Below are 8,443 nucleotides of genomic sequence, written 5' to 3'. Positions count from 1 at the left end.
AGCTTATCACATGCTCCCCTCATTAAACTTCAGGACACACACACACACACAATTTTAAGTATGTTCCAAGAGGAAGCAGCGTCCTTTGGGACACAAGTGATCAATAGGTAGGTTAAGCTTTGCAGGAGGTCAGAGTACACCTGGGCTTCTGTTGACACTGCTATCGGGGGTTGGGGGTGGGGCAGCAGCTCTGAATTCTCTTGGAATATGCGGAGTCTCTCTGAGGTGGTCCTGGCAGCCCACAGTAGGTCCTAATTGTGGTGATTAGTAAGTATCGCTTTGGTTCCAAACACAGACCACGTGTCTGAGAAGTGATGTGCCCGCATCGAAAGCAGCCCCTCTGTAGATGTTATCATGTGAGAAAAATGGAAACTAAAGTGGTCTCCATGGGATCGAGTTAGAAAACCCCTTTTACTTTCACAAAGAAACCCCCAAAGAAGGAACCAGCTGCTGTACGCTGCGGTTGTTCTGACTGCTCTTGTGCGGTAGCCTGTATAATACTTGGTCCTGACCATGAGGTTAGCCTTCGCACTGTCTACCCATGGGATACGGACAGGGCTGCTCACTGGCGCTGCCTACCACCCCAGAGGCAGATCCACCGTGCTCTGCCAACCGTGGGCCTTTATCTGATCTGGACCTGAAACTGAAGCTCAGGGGGGCAAGCACAGCTGCAGGATTCCCACCACTGTACAGTTCGTGCATCGCTGAGCTGGAGAAAACCTCCAAAGACCTGCAATGCACTGGTTCCTCTGCACCTTAAACGTCCCATCCGCAGGCTGTGCTGGGGGTTCCGAGTCAGGATCGCGTGGAGGCCAGCACTAAGGCCATGTCTGGGTAGTCTGCAGTCTGGGATGGGGCGGTTGGTGGCGGGGTGGAGGATTAAGGATGTGGCCTTCCAGAGGGGGCTCAGAGAGGTCAGCGCTGGGATGAGCACGTCAAACTGAAGAGTAAGCAGAAGTGATAAAGGGATGGAAGGAACTGGAATGGAGAGGAGACTGCAAAGGGAGCTGGGAGAGCCTTAGACAAAAGGCTCATGGACATGTCCCGCTGAGGTTTCCCGACATCTCCCTGGCTCTAGGACATCCCGTCCTCCCCACGGCCTGCCTGCTCAGCATCTCTCACGGACATGCACACTTACTAAGGGCTGCACCCTATGTGCAGGGACTTGAGTGCTCTCTTGCTATTAAGAGAGCTGGGGTTTGCCGAATTCCAGAGAAAGTCCTGGTAGAACTGATGTCTCCCTTCTCAGTAGGACCCCCAAACTCAGGACCAGGGGTCCTTGCCACAGGCCAATAGCCAGATCCAGGGCATTCTGCTCACCATCCGACATGAAGTCAAACCCCTGTTGCTCAGAACTTCCTGTCCAGCAAGGAGTCTTGCTCTGGCTTTCTGCCTCCCGGTCAACTTCTTCCCAGGTTCTTCTAACATGGGTGAGATGAAGAATCTTCAACCAGTTATTCCAGCCTGGCCTGACTGCCTCTAAACACATAGAACTTCCCATAAATCACCCCAAAACACGGTCAGACACAACGATGTTTGCTGATTTAAGTGCCTTTGACGAGTGGCTTTCTTCTCCTGTCCATTCTAGTTCCTTCCTGCCCAACTCCTCTGAACTTAGGAAGAACCAAGCTTTTCTGAGAACATTCCAGATGTCTACATGCTTCATAGCATTCAGGCCTGGAGAAAGAAGCACCAGCCCACGTCTCTCTTAAAGACCTAGTCCAAAGGCTGGAAATCCTGGAATTTCCCCAGGCTGTTTGATAGAGCTGATGAATTGACTCCTCATCATCCTGCTCTCTCACCTCCAAGGCACCACTCCTTCCTTCCCACCCCATCCAGTGGCTCGCAGGGTGTCTCAGGGCCTTCTGAGCTGTCAGGAGGCCAGTTCTGCCCCAGGGACCCACCTTTTCCAGGTTATATATCTCCTGCCATCCTCCCATTCAGAAACTGGGCTTCCCATGCTCTGATTAGCCTGTGAAGTGAAGTGAAAGTCACTCAGTCATGTCTGACTCTTTGTGACCCCATGGACTGTAGCCCGCTAGGCTCCTTAGAGTCCATGGGACTCTCCAAGCAAGAATACTGGAGTGGGTAGCCGTTCCCTTCTCCAGGGGTTCTTCACGACCCAGAGAGCGAACCCAGGTCTCCCGCATTGCAGGCGGATTCTTGACCGATTGAGCCACCAGGGGAGCCTTGATGAACTGCAGTGGAGAGAAATGACTTCTGCTCTGACAGGACACATAAACTCCTGATCCAGTCAGGGCCCAACACCCAGAGGAGAGATGAACTCAGTTTAGAATTTGGATAGGACTGACCATATATCCTGATTCTCCCACCAGTTTTAAAAAAGCGAATTTTCTTTCAAAAAGTGAAACTTTTAAAAAATCTGAGGTTATTCAAATATCTTAACACCCTCGGACCATGTTAAGAACCATACATACGAACAGAAAACATTCCTTTATGTCTCCAACATAAACATCTCCAACTATAAACATTCCTTTATATCTCTTGCATTGCCTTGCACAAACTTGACCTTTGTATAGTGACCAAACTAAATTAATAACAACAATAATTCGTAATAAAAAAAAACTTGCATTTTGTAATCTACCTCTGGAATTTTGCAGATAAAATTAGAAGAGTGGAAAGTGGTCTTACTTTCTTAGAGAAGGACACTGATATTTATTATCTACTACAGGCTGGAAATTTTCACATTCTTAAAGAGAAACAAAATGGCAATGTGATCATTTTAAAGAATGTTGAGAACTGGTGGTAAAACGGTATTTGTTTTTCTTATTCTACTGACAATATTTCTGCTGATACTTCTGAATCCCCTCTGACGGTCAGGGGAACTGTAATTATTAAGTAGTTAAATGTAGACTACGAAACACTTTTTAGGTCTAAACAGTTATCATCAGAATGGGATGGTATAACTCTGTAATCCAAATTTAAAAATTACTTCTACTTGGATCATTTTCCCCTACCAATCCTTATGGCAGGACGGCTACATTTCCAGTGGAATTTCCCTTTCACTTAGTGAGATTTCTATGTAGTGAAGCAGCCAAGGAGCAAAACACACAACCTGAGCCTGTGCCCACATCTGCCCAAGGAACCGGATGGCTGAGAAGTTCTTCCCCAAAGCTCAGAAATGCAGACAGTACAGCAGGGCCCTTGGGGCCAGGGAAGAGCATCGCTGGTGGTGCAGCGAGTGTTAAGACTTGACTCAACCCTGTTTCACTTCCTTGGCCACAGCAGTTCCATCAAGGCCCGCAGAGTGGTGTGTGGTGGCCGGTCACTGGGAAAACCTGAGAGGCCTGCAGAACGGGGTTCTGAAGGAGAAGAGAATCAGCCTCGCTCCCAAGGAAGTCCAGAGAGAGGGAGAAAGAGAGAGAGCATTTCATGCTTTTGTCCTTAATCGCGGACATATAGACATATTTACATATCAGCATACGAGCAAATGAACAGCCGAATGAATCCATGAAAGCATGTTTGATTTTATATCACTTAAAGTGCACTCCTTTATTCTTTCTACAAAAGGCAGCAAGCCCTAACTCCTGGGGCTACCGAGAAGATGAAAAGGGGTGATATTTACGAACTGCTTAGTATAAGCTGGCACTGTGTGTTTTAGGAATTATTTTATTCCTTTTTAATTGTATTACTTCTTTTTGGTATTATTTACTGATTTATACATAATATCTGTATGTAGATTTATACCTCTACATGGAAAACTCTTAACACAGGGAGTCAGGGTCCAACTCAGGCTCTTCACCAAGAACAAGAAAAAAGATTTGCCAGTATTCACTGCTTCCTTTGACCTGGCCCTCTGATCGCCCAGAGCCCCCCAGGACTGCGGCCCAGCTCTCCCTGGGGCTCCTGAAACAGCCCCTTCCTGTTTCTCCCTGGCTCCCCAGACACTCTCCACCACAGTGTAAATCAAGAAGCTCGTGGCAGTCTGGTTCTGCTTGTGGCGCCTTAAAACTCAAGCGAGTGGTTAACCAGTCCTGCCCCCACAGAGACTGCAGGGTGGGCTCCGGGTGGGGCCAGGCGGCCTTTCTGTGCAAATGCAAAGATGACCTCATAAAAGAAACCCACTGCAGGGAGAAGGAGAAATGTCAGTTTGCATTAAAACGAAATAGGAGCACGAACATTTTAACCATCTGGCAAGAGACCTTCCTATGCGAATACAGAAAACTGGCCAAGGAGTCAGTCAACGAGGACTCTGCAGGGCTGGCGTGGTGCTGCAGCGAAGACTCCGAGTGGGTTCAGGGCTGGGCATCAGTGATCGGTTTACCGTAGCAGGGTTTCCCTTCTGTGCCACGCAGGCATCTTTGTTTTATTCTGAACCTGTCCTACTCTGCGTGAGAGCCTGGAGTACATTTGGAAGGAGGGTGGAGTCACAAGCAGGCATGAGCAGATGAATAAAACAACCCAGGTATGAAGTCTCATAAGAAAGCAAAGTTTGGTATCAGACAACATAGGCGAGGTTCTGCTGCAGTAACAAATAATCCCAAGACTGTAGTGACCGAACACAACAAAGGTTTGTTCCTCATTGCCCTCCGTGTTCACTATGGTCATTCAAGGGGCTCAGAGACGCCACCTGGACGTGGGTCCCTTGATTGCTGGAGGCGGGGAAGGAGTCGGGGTGGGGGGGGCCGATGGCTCTTAACGTTTCCTCCTAGAAGTGACATCCATCGCTCTCACTCCTGTTCCATGGGCCACAGCAAAGCACGGAGTGGATCCTACTGTCAAGGGGAGCAAGGAGGTGCACCCCTACCCTGCACCTTATCCATTATCTTGTCTAGATTCGTAACAAAGATTAAACACGGGGCCTTCAGTTTTAGTGCTCTATCTTTGGTAGAAGTTTAAGGATCCCCGCTGTCCCGACACTCTGATATAGATTTCAAAATTTAAGAGATAGCTTCTTGTATCACTGATCTCCCCAAATGAGCTCCCCTTGAACTTGTTGTTATACACATCTGCTACCTGCCATGTGTGCCATGCTGGAGCAACCACAGACTTATATACGCCTCAGCTGCAAGGATAAGCTGGAACACCAAAAGAAATGCTCAGTAAATATCACCCCCACACCCTCGCACAGCTCCACCCTCCATTCTCAAAAGTGAGCATCCTAAGAACAAATAATTTTGTATTTGTCATATTGACCACAGAAGTGTCCATAAGCCCCAGAAAAGCTCCAAACTACCAGTGTGTGGATCTGAGGTAGCCTGTGCCTGTATATACGTGGCAAAATCAAGAGTAGAGGCTTCCCAGTTTGCTATGGTTCATAAAAACAGCTATGTGAACCACAGTAATGCAACCTATGAAGATGGGCCAGGTGCCCAGTGCTCTTGGGCTACTCTGCATATCCACAGATCTGTAAAAAGGTCCAAAAGGAGCCATTCCTGAGCACCTGCTTCTCCCAGCCCTGTGCAACGTGATCTTACGGTCCTCACCCGATTGAATACTCCTAACAAACCCATGCAGTTTGTATCACCTATAATTTACAAACAAGGAGATGGAGGCTTGGGAACTCAACCCAGGTCCCTAGGTAGAAAGAAGCAGAATGTGAGTGTGTTAGTCACTCAGGTGTGTCTGACTCTCTTGGAACAGTATGGACTGTAGCCCGCTAAGCTGCTCTGTCCATGGGATTTCCCAGGCAAGAATACTGGAGTGGGTTGCCATTTTCTACTCCAGGGGATCCTCCCGATCCAGGGATCAAACCCACGTCTCCTGCATTGCAGGCAGATTCTTTACCGTCTGAGCCACTAGAACCGAGTCTGAAACATAAGTCCGTCTAACTCTGAGCGCTGATGTCTTCTATTCCTGCCTCTCTTTCCCTGAGATGACATACTTTAATATTGCTTTTGATTGTGCTCAGTTTTGTTTCAGATGACTGTCAGTTTCAGATGACTGTCAGGGAAATGGATTGGTCACAACCTCCCCAGTGCTTAACCCACTAGCTGGTGCTGGGTTAAGAGGTTCTAAGACCTGAGGATTCTAGTTGATGATGCTATATTTCCACCTGGCATCGAACAGACTTCACCCCAACAGGCTGATTTTGACATAAACCACACTCCCGGGCTTACAGAATTTCTCACGAGTGGTCTTCTATTCTGGGGTATGAATCTGATATCAATCACCCCCTCTGCAGTTAAGCCAAACCTTGAGGTTTTGCTGAGGTTTCACTCTGAGTGAACTTGCCAATCAGAGTGAAACTAGGGTAGAGAAAGGGGTCTCAAGCCACAGAAGTGGGAGGAAGCAATCTGCTTTGTCACTCAAGTACGGCGAGGCTTCCGCCATGGACTGGAGGCAGCCAGACAGCGAGAGGAGCCACCTCCAGCGGGGGAGCCCCCACTACTTATGCAAAACCTGTAACAAGCGTGGTCTGCGTGCCTGCGTCTTAAGTCTCCCGGCTACCCCTCACCTTGAGGACAGCCAGGAATCAATCCAGTGACATGGGTTCCATTCAAAGATAACGTGACGAGCAGAGCCTGGACCAATGACAAGACAGCAGAGATTCAGATTCTTGTTCAGGGCTCCACTAAGAGCAGATAGCAGGGCTGGGAAGGGGTGAGCAGAGTGCATGGTCAGCCCCACGACACTACTTTCTATGGACTTTTTCATTTCATACTGACAATAACCCTCAGCGGTAGGCCTCATTAACATCATGTAAGACAGGTGAAGTGACTTGTTCTCACAACTCAGTGGCGGAGGCTGAGATGACAAAATTGAAGCAGAAAGTATGGTGTCCATGTTGGATGAAAGAGCCTACTCCAGCTTGATTCTTAGACATGGGCAGGGATCCCTTGAGTTGGGTTCAACTGGGCTATAAGCTCCCTCATCCAGCAATCTTTGAGTTACTTTCAACTAATTCAGTTCAAGCCAACAAATGCTTGTGAAGTTTTCACACAAGGCCAGGAACTGTAGTAACAGCTGGGGATTTGCTCCTTGAGAAGACAGATTCTACCTTCCAAGTAGCTCTATAATGAGATGGTCAATGGATGGACACAGTGCTGCCCAGTCAGGGCTCAAAACGGAGCTCTGGACAGCTGCAGAGGAAGCCTAAAGGAAGAAATGTGGGTTAGGACTCCCCTCACAGCTTCGACAGTCCTGCCATCACTGTGCCCACACCTCCACATGACACACCAGCACATTCCACATGAGCATACTTTCTTTCCTGAGCCCTGAGAACCAGAAAGTGAGTCCAAAGTCAGCCATGGGCAGAAGCAGACACTCCCACGATGTTCCGTTTGCAAGTAACCAAGCCCACCACAAATGAAGAGGGATCTGTCCATCTGTGGAATGCAGGGGAGAGTTGAGGAACCATCAGGAACGTCAATGAGGCAGCAAGGCACTGGAGTGAGGGAGTCTATGGTCTGCATCTCTGCCTTGTCTTTCCTCTACATAGTGATGCCGAACAGGGCACTGTGGGGCTCCCAGGGACAGAGACCTTTTTGTCCCCCCTTCTTGTAGGCAAGACTGGAGCCTCCCATGAGTTCCTTTCTCTGAGTTCCAAAGGGCAGAACATTTGCTAATCAAGGGAGGGGCAGTCACGAGACCACCTGAGGCAAGATTTAAGGCTGGTTAAGATTAAGACCCTAATCAGCCTAATCTCGTCAGCAACCCCACCCTGTAGAAACTTGGCAGAAGAAAGAAGAACTGCAAGACTGTAGATGTCCTGATCCTTATCAGGCACTCCTGCCTGACTAAAGAACCTCTCCCTACTCACCAGGGAGGGGGCACAGTTCTTGAGGCGCTAGCCTACTGTGGTCCCCTTTTGCCTGGGAAAGAACTAAAGCTACTCTTTCCTTCTCCTCCACAACTCTGTCTCTGTGCTTCTGTTTAGCATTGATGTACAAAGAGCCAAGATCTTGTCAGCAGTAGCAGGACACCCAAAGTTTATAACTGAGAGCTCCCATCAATGGAAAGGGACTGAAACTCCCCAGTTCCAAAACCCTATTTTCTTGGTTGAGTTTGTGGGCAGGTGCTAAGCCATGGACTAATCAACAGAGTTCAGGTGCATTAGCCAGACAAAAATGGCATCTTCCAAGGAAGCCACAGGGATTGCAGGCAGGAATAGGGTTTCCAGGAGAAGACGGGAAACGGGTGCTGAAAGACAACCCCATAAATGTCCACGTGAACTCTCTAGAGAGGTTTTTGTAAGAAAGGCCAAGAACATGTATGACCATTCTGCACCTTGCACAGGGATTTCTTGCAGGAGTTTAGGAGAGTGCAAACTTCAATCTCTGCATTAAAAAAAAAAAAATCCTGTTAGCATATGGTAATAAAACAAAGGAATTTGGAAAAGTCATTATTGATTATCCCTGATAATCTATTAGTGTTGATATTTCATGATATTTCTCCATATCTCCCGTGAGAGAGATGAATCCTGTGGTTAAAAAAAACAATCAAGACCATTTGAGGACACTGGGTTAGGCCCTCCCAGCAA

At 48.1% G+C, this 8,443-nt stretch overlaps 1 long non-coding RNA gene across 1 annotated transcript; it reads right to left on the bottom strand.

Moving 5' to 3' along the window:
* Window positions 1–6,870: 6,870 nt before the first annotated feature.
* LOC129632484 (uncharacterized) lies at window positions 6,871–8,217 on the bottom strand. The gene is made up of 2 exons (XR_008704550.1): window positions 7,164–8,217; window positions 6,871–7,056 (listed from the first exon to the last, which is right to left on the bottom strand). It is a non-coding gene; the product is annotated as an uncharacterized LOC129632484 (long non-coding RNA).
* Between the last annotated feature and the right edge of the window lie 226 nt (window positions 8,218–8,443).

This window comes from Bubalus kerabau, chromosome 17 (assembly GCF_029407905.1).
Source record: "Bubalus kerabau isolate K-KA32 ecotype Philippines breed swamp buffalo chromosome 17, PCC_UOA_SB_1v2, whole genome shotgun sequence".
Classification (NCBI taxonomy): Eukaryota; Metazoa; Chordata; class Mammalia; order Artiodactyla; family Bovidae; genus Bubalus; species Bubalus kerabau.
The sequence above is the reverse complement of the archived record's forward strand: the minus strand, read 5'-3'. Positions and strand labels throughout refer to the sequence as shown.